This window comes from Crocuta crocuta, unplaced genomic scaffold (assembly GCF_008692635.1).
Source record: "Crocuta crocuta isolate KB4526 unplaced genomic scaffold, BGI_CrCroc_1.0 scaffold190, whole genome shotgun sequence".
Lineage (NCBI taxonomy): Eukaryota > Metazoa > Chordata > Mammalia > Carnivora > Hyaenidae > Crocuta > Crocuta crocuta.
The window spans coordinates 10,625,643-10,641,360 of record NW_027527955.1 but is presented as its reverse complement, the minus strand read 5'-3'; the positions used below and the strand labels follow the sequence as shown (position 1 = coordinate 10,641,360).

At 36.9% G+C, this 15,718-nt stretch overlaps 1 long non-coding RNA gene across 4 annotated transcripts in view; it reads left to right on the top strand.

The window, feature by feature from the left end:
* The window catches only part of LOC144222087 (uncharacterized), a 38,585-nt gene extending 24,138 nt beyond the window's left edge, over positions 1–14,447 (top strand). For 2 of the 4 annotated variants that reach the window (XR_013332285.1, XR_013332283.1), the window contains 4 exons: positions 1,047–1,225; positions 1,390–1,482; positions 3,696–3,791; positions 9,952–10,174. This is a non-coding gene — a long non-coding RNA (uncharacterized LOC144222087). Of the gene's footprint in view, positions 1–1,046; positions 1,226–1,389; positions 1,483–3,695; positions 3,792–9,951; positions 10,175–13,132 lie in introns of those variants that run through there. The other 2 variants (XR_013332284.1, XR_013332286.1) reach the window with 2 other exon arrangements.
* The last annotated feature ends 1,271 nt before the right edge of the window (positions 14,448–15,718 follow it).

Below are 15,718 nucleotides of genomic sequence, written 5' to 3'. Positions count from 1 at the left end.
GGCAACCTCTATAAGAAATAAATTTCTAAGGATGCCAAACTAATAGCAGTTTCTGGGTCATTCCCATTTCCTCCTCTGTAAAAGAGGGTTAATCAGATATTAACCTGAAAATATGGGGGGAAGAAAAATATCAAACCATAGAATTGAGTTTTAGTTCTACTGACATTTATATATCACACTTCCTGTTTATGATTTCAGAGGTGCAGCCATGCAGTGCTTCTATTAAAAACTGAGTGATTAAGAACAGTTTCAGGATTACAATGATAAGTTATCCAAAGGAAAAACAACGTCACTAATTATTGCCTTCATTATGGAATTACTATCTTAGTTGTGTAAGAAGTTAAATATTTTTCAAACATCGTTTACTAATAGTGTAGTTAAAGGGGAGCTTGGTGGTCTTATGTCCCTAAAACAAGTAATTAGACAGGAGTCTTAGTTCTGAATTTGACTAGTTAATGGAATAGGAAAACCAAGCCAACTTCCAACTAATATATGTATATATGTGTGTGTGTGTGTGTGTGTGTGTGTATGTATATATGTAATACTTGCAAAAATTTGCTTTTTTCCCTCCTTTTTATATTTCAGTTGCCAGTTGGTTACTGTTATGCATTAATTAACAGGCCTACCTGTAGGAGGGAATGCAATTCCTTTTTTTTTTTTCCTCTGAGAGAAAGAGAGACCGCGTGAGCAGGGGAGGGTCAGAGAGGGAGACAGAATCTGAAACAGGCTCCAGGCTCTGAGCTAGCTGTCAGCACAGAGCCCGACGTGGGGCTCGAACCCACAAACCGTGAGATCTTGACCTGAGCTGAAGTCAGACGCTTAACTGACTGATCCACTCAGGCTCCCCAGGGAATGCAATTCTTAAATAAAGCCCCTTTCTTTCACTATTTGTTCTGTTTGAAGCATAATCATGTGTTTATTTTTTTGGTGTCTACTTTAGATTTTTTGTATGGAGAAGCGTGTGTGCACAGAGAGAGCACCTAAGTGAGCAATAACTCTTAGCTAGACATCTAAATCTATGTTCTCATTTCTTGTTGGCCACACAGGTAAACTTCTTCTCAGCCTCCCTTGCAGCTGGGTGTGGGCATGTGACCAAGTTAGAGCGATGGAATGAGAACAGCAGTTCTATGCACAACTTTTGAGCCTCCTAAAAATACTCCCCTTCTAAAAGACTGTCAGACAAGTCCACCTGGGAGGCCTTGGAAGTTTGGTACTGAAAGCCTAGGTACTGGAAAACCTTGGAAACTAAGTACTGAACTACTTGTCTATTTTAGCAAGAAACTTGTTTATTATAGCAAATATAATTTGAACCATTATACATTTGGGGTTTATTTGTTATGGGAATTAGCCTACCCTAATTAATGTAATATATAAAACTTATGTTTTCAGTGTCCCTATGATGCACAACTCCAGCCATCATGCACTATTTACATTGTAGTATATGTAAATGGCATTTCCTGAAGCAAGATTAAGAAGCTACAGGTACGTATACATATGGATATATGTGTGTGTATGTGTATATATATGTGTATATATCGTCACCCCAGTAGTTATGCAACAACGCAGTTCTGCGAAACTAACTCCAACTTCTCTCTTGGGTTTTACTGCACACAAGCATCAATTTGTGTAACGGCACTTCTTTTCTGTGTCTGAGCTAACAGTTTAAGGTGTAGTGGATCATCCAACAAGAATCCTGTGGGGGTAAATGTATACTTTGGATGTAAATCAGATCTCTTTCTTAGATTTGTTCAACTGTTACTGTATAGTGTTCTTATAACCTAATACCCCCTGGTATGTTTTAGGCTGAGAGTGTTGGGATCCCCTACTTATCCCCACTCACCCCACGCTTACTGCAATGAGTAACAAAAACTTTTCTGGTTTACTTTTCTGATTTGTAAGATGAGAGTTGGATTGTGTAACCTCAAAGATCCTGTCACTAAAATTTTATTGATGACTATAATGTCCATAGCTATCAGTAGAAATAATTGTTAATATGAGTATTGCTTTGGATTCCAAATTGATTCTGTAGAGATTGTTAATAGTAACTTGAAGTTTTTAAAAATGATATTTAACTTGCACCAGTTCGCAATCAAAGAGGCACAACAGGTTTCATTCTTCTCCTAAACAAAAACTATTAAGTTAAAAATGTGTTTAACTCAGAATAATTTTTAGGGTAATTTTAAAGCAGTGTGTCACCTCTCTGATTCCTTTGCTAATGGGTAGAAAAGTACCAGTGCTAATGCAGAGTGTGATATCTATTGAAATAATGTACCATATTGCAAAAAAAGTAAAAAACTAAATAGAATAGTTACTACCTTAAATTTTATTTCTCCTAATTGTATATTTATGCTATAATGTTTCAGTGTAGTAACAATATTATAGCAAGTTCAGAATCATGGCAATATCACCAAAGTCATAGTTACCATCGTCCTAGTTAACACACTAAATCACATTTTTGGTGTAGCTAACAGAAATGAATCTTTGCCTATTTGTCTGCTGTTGGGACTTTAATCCCATGGATTTCAGTTTTCCTTAAAGCTAAAATATACATCATCCTGACTTGATGCAGGCATGGCATTGGCTTTAATTCACATTCTTTAACCGCAGGAGAGCTGCAGAAATATGGACCTCACTCAGGGATGATACTGTTATAGAAAGGAGAAAGAACAGGCTCTATAACACTGTCCAAAGTGGAGGTTTTTTTATATTAACCGAAAGCCATGGATAGGCTAGAGTAGATAAGAAGAAGGAATCACAGTGATTTTTTTTCCACACAAAAGGAATAAAACAGGAAAGCCTATAATAGTATTTTGGGTGCTAGTAGACAAAATATAGATTCTAAAATATTCTTTACAATACTGCAGAAATTGGGAAAAAAAATCTTTAGAATGAGGACACGGATAAATACATTTTGGGTTTAGCCATATATTGGAATGCTATGCAAACATTAAAAACATGTTTTAAAAATTATTTAATAACACGAAAAAATGTTCATTATAAACTATAAATCCTTTATTCTTATAAAACAGGAATTCTTTCTAACCTCTGTACTCTTTCTCATGCCATTTCCTCTCTATCGCCAGGATAAATGGAAGAAATGTTTAACAGATTTCTTCCATTTATTTAACATAGATTTAACAGAAGCATAGATAGTGAATTTTGAAGCCTGAAGTGATTTTAGAGATCATTTAGTTGAAATCCATCAGTTTGCAAAGGAAATGGACACCCTCAAAAATGAAATGTCTCACCTAAGGTTTCAATTCCTTTAGTATTATCACTTGCTAAAACTTAGGGTTTCTTACTACCCAAATTTGGAAAGTTTTACTTTCTACTACAACATGGTACATCAGAGATTGGGTCATACCAGAGTAAAGAGAGTAATAAAGGGAAGACTAAATTCTAGATATCCAAGTCTATCCTTTCATTTGGAGGGGGAAATACTGAGTACAAGGGGATGACAATGACCAGTGTTAAAAGAGCTGTAGGGTATCTGGATGTAGAGATATCTACATTTCCTAATAGTTCTAAATCTTTAATGTTTTTCTGAATACAACTTTAAAAATTCTTGGGGTAGAACCTAAATCATTTCTTTTTCTCACTTAAGTAATATTGGTATTGGAAGTGACTAGATTACAGTTTAGGACTATTTTAGGACTATTATTTATTAATTTGCTTTTGTCTTTCTCTTCCACTAGAATGTATCTTCCAGAAGGACAGGCCACTATCTTTTTTCAGTTGACTCCAATGCCTAGCAAATGATTGACATACAAAAGATGTTCAGTAAGAATTAGGTGAGTGAATTAATAAAGCAGTAATCCTTTATTTACTTAGACTAGATATCTTCTGGATATTTTTCTCAAGTTTTGCAATCCCTTCACCAGTCGAAATCAGTTTTAGAATTAGGTAAACCTGCTCTGTTCATATGCTCTGTATTTCAGTCTAGCACAGTAGAACTATTTTGTAATATTAATTTAGGTGCTGTGAAAACTCTTGTGCCAAGTTTGCTTAGTTTGGGAATGATATTGGCCTGCAATTTTATTTAGATTTCTATCCACAGATGAATGTGTACGTTTATACAATGAATTAGTGATATACCTATGATGTACAAGTCAGGAGGCAACACTGTTGGGTGAGCATATTTGAAAATAGGAAAAAAGAGATGGTGATGCCTTGAAAAATAGAAGCATTAGGTTGAAATAAGTATATATTTAAACTTACATCCTTAAATTAAGTATAAGTTTTGAACCTCACAAAAACAAGTAGATATTTTGAAGAGTGGGTTTTCCCTTAAAGGTAAGATATTAAAACCAAGATACCAAAACTAAACTTAAATATTAATCTCAATTTTATTTATTTTTAAAAAAATTTTTTAAATGTCTATTTTTGAGAGAGAGAGACGGGAGGGGAACAGAGAGAGGGAGACACAGAATCGAAGCAGGCTCCAGGCTCTGAGCTGTCAGCACAGAGCCCAGTGCAGAGCTTGAACTCATGAATGGTAGATTATAATGGTAGATTATAAAGTCTATTATAAAGTCAGACACAACTGACTGAGCCACCCAGGTCCCCCAATCCCAATTTTAAAAGGTACTCCACATAAATTATTTTCCTTAGATTTATTTTCAGTACGTGTATAGGAAATTAAAATAATTTTTTACAGCAAATGTCTTGCCATATGAAGAAGTTTAAAACTATTGGCCTTTTAGCTCACTTCTAGGAATTTACCCTAATTTAGGAAATAATCTGAACTGCTAAAACAGATTTAAGCATAAAAAGTTCACAGAGACATTACTTATAAGAAACTAAGGAAAACACCTTAAATGACCACTTAAGGAACTACTACTCCAGGAACATTATGCAGCCACTGAATATATTTTTGAAAGAGTTTTAAATAACTTGAGGAAACATTTCTGATATAGTGTTAGGGAAAAAAGGCAGTGTACTCAAATAGTTTCAACTTCATAAACTTAAAAAACTACATGGAGCTATGACAACCTCAATAGTCAGTCGCCTATAAATAAAGAATTATTGGTTATTTTTTTCCTGCTGTCCTTTAGAAAAAGATGTTTTCTTTACTTATTTTATTTAAACATATTTTCAAAATTTGCTTCAGTTACATGTACTACTTTTCTAATTAGAAAGAGAAATCCACTACTTGTCATAGATATGTGTTCATGTTTCAATGATATGTTTTCAGTGTCATTACATGAATATAAATATTGTTGAACAATAGAAAAGTTTGATAATATTTAAATCCAAATAATGGGGTTTCCAAAAAAATACTGATACATATCTTATAATTTATAAGATTATAATGGTTTAATATAATTTAGTAATGAGTGTAACATAGCAGTCTCTCAGCATGTTTGTGGATGATAGAGATAAAGAGCACCTCAATTTACCAAGTTCCTGGAATTTGTCAGTTAGCTGGTACCTTTCCCACCAAGAGTTTAATGATACAGTATAGTGTCAAAAAGCAGTCCTTAAAATTGCTCTTAGTTTGTGTGGTACACATTTACAAACTATTACTTTGTCCTTCAAAAAGAACAGTCTCTTATGTGCTAATCTTTTTAAAAAAATGTTTCTTTTTGAGAGAGACATAGTGTGAGTGGGGGAGGGGCAGAGAGAAAGGGGAGACCGTAATCTGAAGTAGTTTCCAAGCACAGAGCCTGCTGTGGGGCTCAAACCCACGAACCATGAGATTTTGACCTGACCTGAAGTTGGACACTTAACCAACTGAGCCTCCCAGGAGCCCCTCTTATGTGCTAATTATTTTAATGTTTATTTATTTTAAGAAAAAGAAAGAGAACATGTTTGCACACACATGCATGGGGGAGGGGCAGAGAGAATGGGAGAGAAAGAATCCTAGACAGGTTCTACACTTAGCATAGAGCCTGATACCACATGAGGAAGTTTAAAACTATTGGCCTTTTAGCTCATTTCTAGGAATTTATCCTAATTCAGGGCTCTGTCTCATGACCTGAGCTGAAATCAAGAGTCAGACGCTTAACCAACTGAACCACCCAGGTGCCCCTCTTATGTACTAATTTTTTATGAACACAAGAGAGAGAAAAATTTGTTCTTACCTTGTTTATTTTGGTCAGCTGTAAGATTCTTTGATCTGACATCATCAGTAAAAAAGCTTTCTTGTGGAAATAACTGGCAGTAGTACTTACCTTATGGACTTGTTATAAGTTTTAAAGATCATGTATGTAAAGTCCCTGTCATAGTGCATTGCACCATTGGCATTCGGTAAATGGTGGCTATTATAACAATATATAATACTACTATGACATCTTATTGGTATAGTCCTATATATAGGGTGAGTTGAAAAAATATGAATTATAATCTATTTTAAAACATTTTTCTAGACTTCCATATAAAGATGGGGATTAAGGGCAGAGCACAAATTCCCTCTCCAAATACCTTACAATACAGGAAAAACAAACAACAGTAAAACCTCCTTTAAAAACAGAAAGAAAATGTCCACAACCTAAGCCAGTGAAGGCCAAAATAATACTATTATTTCAAAACAAATACAGTTGGTATATCAAGAAATGAAATGTGGCTGGAAATCAGATTCTCAACAAAAGGCAAGACTGGCAGTCCCAGCACATTCCCCAAGTCAAGTCATTCTTCTTTTCTCCTAGATGATTATGCCTTATCTCTGAGAAGAGATGATATAAACAATCTCAAAATGATGTATTGTTTATCTAGCACTAGGGGTAGTGGCCGCTTCCTGAAGTTACTCTTATTTCACTGCTCCCTTTTTGCATTTTCAGTTCTAGAGCACCTATCTGACCAATTCTTTTTTTAAAATGTTTTTTATTTATTTCTGAGAGAGACAGAGAGAGAGACAGTGTGAGCAGGGGAGGGTCAGCGAGAGGGAGATACAGAATCTGAAGCAGGCTCCAGGCTCGGAGCTAGCTGTCAGCACAGAGCCCAACATGGGGCTCGAACCCATGAACAGTGAGATCATGACCTGAGCTGAAGTCGGACACTTAACCGACTGAGCCACCCAGGTGCCACTGACCAATTCTTTATACTCAGTTATTGCTGTTGAAATTCTTAGCAGCAACCAGAACAACTCCTTTGAAGCATACATCATCTCCCTGCTCCTCATGATACTTAGAACAGAATTCAACCTCTTCACTAGGGCCTACAGCCCTTTTTGTGACCTGGCCTATCCATTTCTCTAGTCTCATGTCTCACCACTTTCTGGCCCTAATTTGGCTCTAATCATTCTGTTTTGAACACACCACTTTCCCACTTACAGGGCCTTTGTACTTACTCTTTTCTGCACCTGGATTGCCCAGGTCTTCGCCTGACTTACTGCCTCACTTCATTCAGATCTCTTCTCAGATGTCATCTTAAAAAGGCCTGCTCCCATGCTGCATCTAAAATGAACACTTCCTTCCCCCATCCCTCCAGTATCTTACATGGTGTTCTTCTTATTACTACCTGACACTGTTTTAAGTTGTTTATTTCTCTCCCTTCTCCTTAACTAAAAGCTCTTCATAAATGTAGGAATGTTATTTTCTTTTTAAAAAAAATTTTTTTAATGTTTTATTTATTTCTGAGAGAGAGAGAGAGAGGCAGCGTGAGCAGGGGAGGGTCAGAGAGGGAGACACAGAATCTGAAGCAGGCTCCAGGCTCTGAGCTAGCTGTCAGCACAGAGCCCGACGCGGGGCTCGAACCCATGAACTGCGAGATCATGACCTGAGCCGTAGTCAGATGCTTAACCAACCGAGCCACCCAGGTGCCCCATATGTACTTATTTTCCACTAGTGCTGGCACTCAATAAATTCTAGTTGATAAACGAATTTACTAAATTGCAGTCAGTGTAGAGGAAAAGTAGAACAAAATAATTGCAAAGAAGATATATGTAAGTGAGACAAAGATAACATAATAAAGCCTGATTCATCTCCTTGAGTACATAATGCAACAAGTGAATCAGGAAAAGCACTGTAACGATGTAACAGAAGAGAATTTCCACAAAATAACAAAAGAACTGAATCTGCAGAAAAATAATGGACACATAATATTAAATATTGAGGCATTTGCTGGTTAAGCTACTAACCATAAAGATGAAGGAAAAACGTTTCAGACCTCCAGGCAGAAATCTAAATGACTTATCAAGGAGGAAATCATGCTGGCCTTAGACTTCCTCTAAGCAATATTCAGAGTCAGAAAACAAAAGGGGCGCCTGGGTGGCTTAGTCGGTTAAGCGTCCGACTTTCGCTTGGGTCATGATCTCGCGGTTAGTGGGTTCGGGCCCCGCGTCGGGCTCTGTGCTGACAGCCAGCTCAGAGCCTGGAGCCTGTTTCGGAGTCTGTGTCTCCCTCTCTCTCTGACCTTCCCCTGCTCACGCTGTCTCTGTCTCTCTCTCTCCTAGAAATAAATAAAAATATTAAAAAAAAAAAAACAAAAACAAAGGAAAAATGTCTGCACAGTTTTAAGGCAAAGCCAGCATGACCCCAAACTATTATATCTAAATAAGTGTCATTTGAGAATTGATGAAAAAGGCAAACACAAGCATCCATGGATCCATGTAGGAAAAAACCCCAAAATTACTTAGTGAAGAGCAGATAACCTCTGAATCAAAATTCAGTAACTAAGGTATTGAGAATCAAGGCATGTTGTGAGCACTGGATTAAAATGCAAATCAAGACCAAATGATCAAAGAAATTAGGATTATAAAACAAATAAACATTAAAACTTCAACTTTGTAAGAATAATGATGTAATGATGTAAAAATATATTTTTCATAGCAGAGTCTATTAGCATTTCTAAATTTGAAATATATAAATAAAAAAGTCTCCAAACTCTTTTTTAAACTTCAGATATTTTAGGAAATAAAATCTCTTGTAGTAGAGAAACATTTTTCTAAAAGTTCAGCAATTCCTTAAGTTTATCTTACCACTACCACATTATAAGTTTAAATTTAATACTTTTAAATGTAAAGTACATGTTCTGATCTTAAATAGATTATCTTATTTGTATAAACACATAGAAATATACCTAACATGATATTCATTTAAAATTGATAGTACAATCTGGGATCTGATATTTAGAAACTTCCCTGTAACTTTCTATATTGTTTAAATTATTTATAAGTGAACATGTATTATTTTTATGAAACCAATAAAAACACTATTATCCACAACAATGTGAATATACTTAATACTGCTGAACTGTAAATTTAAAAATGGTTAAGATGGTAAATTTTAATTGCTGTGTTTTTAACCACAATTAAAAATAAAAAAGTTTTTTAAATACTGTTACAAAACTTATAAAATAGATCCAGTCATTATAGCTTTACAGATGGATTATGACTATGCTAAATTTTTCCTAAATCAACTTTTCCACCAAAAGTTACCCTTCAAATTATACAATTCACATAATACTCTGTACTTGCTGCCTATTCCTTATCTAATTTAATTTTAGAAAGCAGACATTGTTGTAAGTATGTAACATGAAAAATACTTACAAAGAAATAGATTGTGATACTTTATTAAATATCCTCATGTTATATAAGAATATAAATATGCCATTTGATTTACGTATTTCAGAGGAAATCTTTTAATGATTTTTTTCTGATTGTTAAAATAATTTGTGCTCATTTTAGAAAATATGAAAAAGAAAAATTACCATAACCACATCTAATGCACTTTGCTATATTTTTACCCATCCTTTTACTATGCATATGCATAAATATATTTTCAAATAAATGAGAAATAATTTATAGCCTAAAAAATTGAACTGTACATTAAATTAAATATTAGTATTTTTCTGCATTAAGTACTTTCAGTAATTGCATAATATTCCATTAGATTGATTACCATGGTTCATTTAACCACTCCTTTACTGTTGAATATTCAGATTGTTTCCTCTGTATAGATGCTGTACTGAATATATATAAATCTTTGACTTTGTATTTGATTATTTCTTTAGGATTGGTTCCTGGAAGTGGAACTACTATATCAAATATTTGGACATTTTTAAGACCCCAGAAAGGTAATATAGTAATAAATGTGATTGTAAATTTTAACACATTCTTAGCAACACTAGTTATTAACACTTATTTTCATTATTTGTCAGTCTGCTGGGGAGACTCATTGTGTAATTTGATAAAATTGCATTTTTTATACTCATATTAATAACTTTACTACCTCAAGGACTTGGTATTCTTTGTCTTTTCCATGATGCTAACTCAGTTGGTGAAGAAATGTATTTTTTATTGACTTTGGCAGTATTTTTAAAAAATAAATTATATTTTGAACACATAGAAAGGTGAAGAAAAATAGCATAATGATGGATCCACATTTATTTTACATAGTAAAAAAAGGCAAGATTGTATTTAATTATCAACATAGTGGTAAATAGAACATTATTACTATAAGTTAGTAATATCATTTTATTTATTGAATTTATATCTTTATTGAAATCATACTGAATTTATTGCTTAACGTACCATTTTCACTATAGCACTTTTCAAAATGCTTCCTAAAAGCTTAGTTTATAAGATTAAGAAAAACATTCACTAGACAACTACTTTGAAATAATTGCCCTAACTCTGCTTTCATTCACAATGCCTAGAAATAGACTTGCCTACTTCAGTTTTCTTTCATGTTATCATTACTGTGAAGTCATTCTATAGATAGGGCAATAAGCATTCTGGCATACAGAAAAATAGCATCTGTACAACTATATGGCACAGTTTGGTTGGGGCTGTTCCTCCTTCAGAACTTCATTACGTAATTTGAAAGTGTTTACTTAAGCTCCTTTGGGCTGCCTCCATGGTAGCTCTGAAGTCACAGAATTAGGACCAGTTTGGGGCCTGATAACAAAGTCTGTTAGTTTAATATGAACACTGTGTCAAATTTTTTTTTTTTTTTTACAGATAGTTTATTGTCAGGTTGGTTTCCATATAACATAAATTTTTTTTATCATTGCTGTGTAAGAAACTTTAAAAACAAAGATATACTTAATTCATTTGGTTTTTAAAAACAAGTGTGCTTCTTCAAAAATCATTAAGAAATACACAAAAGTGTTCATAAATGTATGTTTGCTCATTATCTATATGTACTTATTTTAAAATCTATATTCCATACTATGAATTCACAGTGTGATTTTGATTCAGTACAACTATAAATAATTATGCAAAATTAGCAAAATGTGTAGCAGTATTAGACAGCCTTTAGGGGAGAGTATAAGATATTAAAATTCTATTTCTAAACCAAGAAACCACACTGTTTCTATCTCTAAGTCATAAAAGAAATCTTTCTAAGAGAACATCAAAGATGTCTAAATTATAATAATATCAGCTTTAGGAGAATTTAAAAAGATACCAGGTTATAAGAAAAGATTATTTTATCTTGATTACTCAAAGAAAGGTAGTATTTTCAGTTCCTCAGAGAGAGAACTCTTGAGCTCCTTTACCAACCAAATAACTAGGTGTACTGGTTTTAAAGAATAATATTGCAATATGCATTGTAAACATGGAAGAAGAGTCATTTAAATTTTGTATAATCAAGTGGTATATCACCTTCAAGGCAACATGAAAATTCTTATAAAATACCTAAAATCTCAACCATCCCTTTGGAATTACTGAGTTTTATGAATAAACGAGTCTAAGTCCAGATCCTGTTATCTAAAAGCAAATAGACCCCTTCAAGAACTGTCATTTTGTTTTAATTATGTAATATGAATTTATTAGAAAATTACTTGTTGGAACAATCTCCATAGCATTTTACTTTTTAACTTTGAGAAGTTAAACTGATGGCCTTACCAATCAGTACAAAGTCAGGGATAATTCAGGGAAGGAACAGAGAAAAACGTTTTGGACCTGATCATTGCTCTGGAGGTATAGCCACTGTAGGGGTCCTATGTGGATTAGGAGGGAGGGGTATCTGTGTATAGAAGGGGGAGTGGGGAGGATGGTCAAGGGGGAGAAGAGGGAAAGATAATGAGACGAACTGCTTACTCAGATTGGTTTAGGATTAGTTTTGCTGTAACAATGAAATGTGTTTTTATGTTTACTTTGAGAGAGTGTGCATGTGCATATGGTATGATCAGGGAAGGGGCAGAGAAAGAGAGAGAGAGAATCCCAAGCAGGTTCTGCATTGTGAGGGTGGAGGCCCACATGGGGCTCAATCTCATGAACCATGAGGTCATGATCTGAGCTGAAATCAAGTCAGACGCTTAATCCACTGAGCCACCCAGGTGCCCCTGAAATGTTTGGGATTTTATATCTCATTATGATATCAAAAGAGGATGATTGTTTGGCTTCTTATGTTTAAATGGTTTTAATATACAATATATCGTTTATAAATCTACTTATCTGAAGTTAAAAAGTGTGGTGATTTTAAACTAAATATTGCAAATTCTTTGATGCTCCTTCATTAAAGTCTAATTCCCCTCTCTGTAATATGGATGGCATTAGTGATTTTTCTCTAACAAACAATGTGATGGATATGATGCTGCATGACTAGATTAGGTCATACAGCTTCATCTGGCTCTTGGGACACTTGGAACCCAGCAACACTGTTGTGAGAAAGCCAAAAACAGAAAGACAGGCCATTGTGTAGGTGTTCTGACCTGATAGTCCCAGCTAAGGTCTCAGTCATCAGTGAGTTCTAATCACTAGACGTGCAAGTGAACAAGCTTTCAGATGATACAAACCTCTAGCCTATGAGCTGCCCCAGATGAGGCCAAGTGCATTGGAAACAAGCTATCCCTGCAGAGCACTACTACCCAGGTCGCATGTTCAGAAGTAAAGTAATGCTGTTTTAAACCACAAAGTTCTGGGGTGGTTTGTTAAGTACTTGTATTCATTTCCAGGGACTAGCTCTAGCTCAGGTTAGCTGTAACAAGTAGGAAGGAAATGGAGGAAGCAAAAGAAAATGTCTTCTCCCCGGCCCCCTTTTCCTTGTTTCTTTAGCCAGATTGAGATCTTAGCACCTCCTAATACTAATTGTTGGCAATTAAGTATAGTTTTGAAGTCTCATTAGGAACAAAAAACACAATAATGGGGACCTGGTCTATCTATGTAAACTCCATTTCCTTAAAGGCTTAGTGTCTGAGCAGGGAAAAGAGAAAGCTTGAGTCTATTTCTCCTTTTCTTCTCCCCTAGGTATACCTAGTTTCAAAAAGGAAAAGAAAGCAAGATTTAATCATCTCCTGCCCTCCTCTCTCTTCTGAAATCAAATCTTTGTAAAGGTGCATTTAAAAAAAGGTTTTTTTCACTGAAAGAATACACAGACACTTCAGTCTTAGGAAGGGACCAAACATGCAACATATTTTCATTCCTTATCAAGGAAGCAGGATTTACTGACCAAAGTGATACACTAGGGACACCACTCTGTCTTCAGTCACTCATCACTGTCCTTGAAAGGTTCTTCAGGCTCCTCTCCTTCTCCTACATGTGGACACTCCCTAGGGTTTTCTTTTCAGACCTCTTCTCACTTGACACACCTTTCTGGTCCAGCTTACACATTCCCATAACTTGTTAACACCTGCATTTTAATGACTCCAGAGAGCCAGGCTTTACTGCCATCCCTGCTGGGATAGTTCCCTGATAGCTCCAATTCTACAGGGACAAAACAGGGTTCCTCCTCCTGAGGTCCCCTCCTCCCAGTCCACACACTAGACCAGGAACCTGGGGATCCCGCCTTTCCCCACACAACCAGTTTTCCATTCCATCAATTCATTGTAATTACTCTTCTTGAATCCCTCTTCTCTCTACCTCACTGTCATTAGGTACACAGCTGTGGTCCCAATCCCTTCTTACTTTGATCACAGGCTGTTTTACATTCCATCTTCCAGTTTCCAGGACCCCAACCAATGTCATCTTTTCAGAGACCTGTAATTTGTTCACACCTGATCATGCATTTCCATTAAAATATCCTTTCTTTGTTCTCCCTTTCACATAGGTGTTACTCCTAAGGCTCAATAGTCCTTTACTCACAAACGGCTTGACGATGTATGCAAAATTATCATATAGGTCTATAGGTATGCTTTTATGGAGAGGGGCCACGTTACTTTCCATGGGTTCTCAAAAGGGTATGTGTCTGTAAAAAGGTTAAAAAGGTGTAAGTCTCAGGCTAAAGTCTGAACTCCTGGCCTTTGTCCAGCTTCCTTTCTCATGGCCCTCTTCACTCCCCTCTTGTCCCATGCTTCTTTCTCTGTAGTTCCAGGCCTTTGTACATGCTGCTTTACTTGCTCAGCTTGGGAAGCCCTCTCCTTTCCTAGCTGGCCTAACTTTTGCCATCCAGGACACCACCTTCTTTCTTTTGAGAAACACCTCAGGTCACACCACCTACACAAAACTGTGCAGGGCTAGACAAGCTGGGTGTCAGCTGTTGGCTCTGTGAAGCCAGCTTAGCAATTGCTCTTTTTTAGCATTTCCCCCCTGAATTTCCAAACTGGAATGATGATGGTGGGGTGGGGTGGGGGGCTGGGAGTGGGAGAAAAGAAAAAAATAAAACCTATAAACCCTCTAAAAGAAGCAATGACTGATACTTGTTTCTGCAGCACTTATACACTATAGAAGACTGCCAGGCAGTAATATACATTTTTACAATACTTTCTGGGGAGAAAGAAATTGGGTGGTAAATGTGTAATTTATATTTGCCAGCAGTTTTGATGATAAATACCACACACACCTTCCTGTTCCAGAATATTGTATAGGAATTTTCAACATCATCCAGTTTTCCTTTATTTTATACCTAGCCACGCAATGTTACTTATTTAACATATCCTGTAATAATGAAGTTCCGATATTCTATAACCTGCTAGGAGGGCTGCTGGGTCATATATCTGAATTATTGCTTCTGGTTCACCCAAAACCAGAACAGTCTACCATCACGAAGTGTCCCTAAAATTCTCCATCTACTCTGAAATATGTTCCAACTCTTTGAGATAAAACTTGGGCTGACTACCACACGCGTTAAGACCTTCTAGCACAAGCTCTAACCTTTTCCCTTTCCAAAAAAAAAAAGTTCTTTTAATTGTTGTCGCTTAACATAGCTCTTTGCCCTTCTCGGGCCGACTGATCTGAGTGAAGTGTACTGCCCAGCTAGTAAGGCATCAACTTATAAATAGCGCTTACCGCGCTGAGTCACCAAAACCCCGAGTTTCCCCAAATAGCTTATAACGACTGCTGGAATGATAGCCCCCCGGAGTGGTGACTGACTCCCATCGCACACCGGCAGGACTTTAGGCCCGCGCCATTGAGCGGGTCCACAGCCACCGGGCGCCCCACGAACGCGGGTAAGACCGCCAAATTCCCAGCCGAGAGTCGGGTGTTGGACCTCGAGCGCACTAGGACGGCGCTCTTGGGACGAAGAAGGACTTGGCCTTGACTGCTCCGCGGCCGCCCCACCCCCTCTGGAGCAGGGAGCCGCGGGGGGCGGCACCAGCCTCCGCCCAGCGCCACCCGCTCACACAATGGGACGTGTTGGGAGGGGGTGGCCACGGCTCCCACTCTGGTCCCAGGCCCAGGTCTCTGGATTGCTGGGGAAGCAGCCAGGGACCAGGGCAGTGAGGAAAACCCCTGTCCACCCTCCGCCCACTCCCACACTTCGAAATGGCTACAGCCGCAGTTACTGGGGGCTGGAGAAGAAGAGATGGGGGAGGGAGCGGAAGTGCCACCCCCTGCAGTCAGAGGATGGTGACGTCACCCTTACAGTCAGCCTGTAGCGGGGGCGTCTGCCCGTCA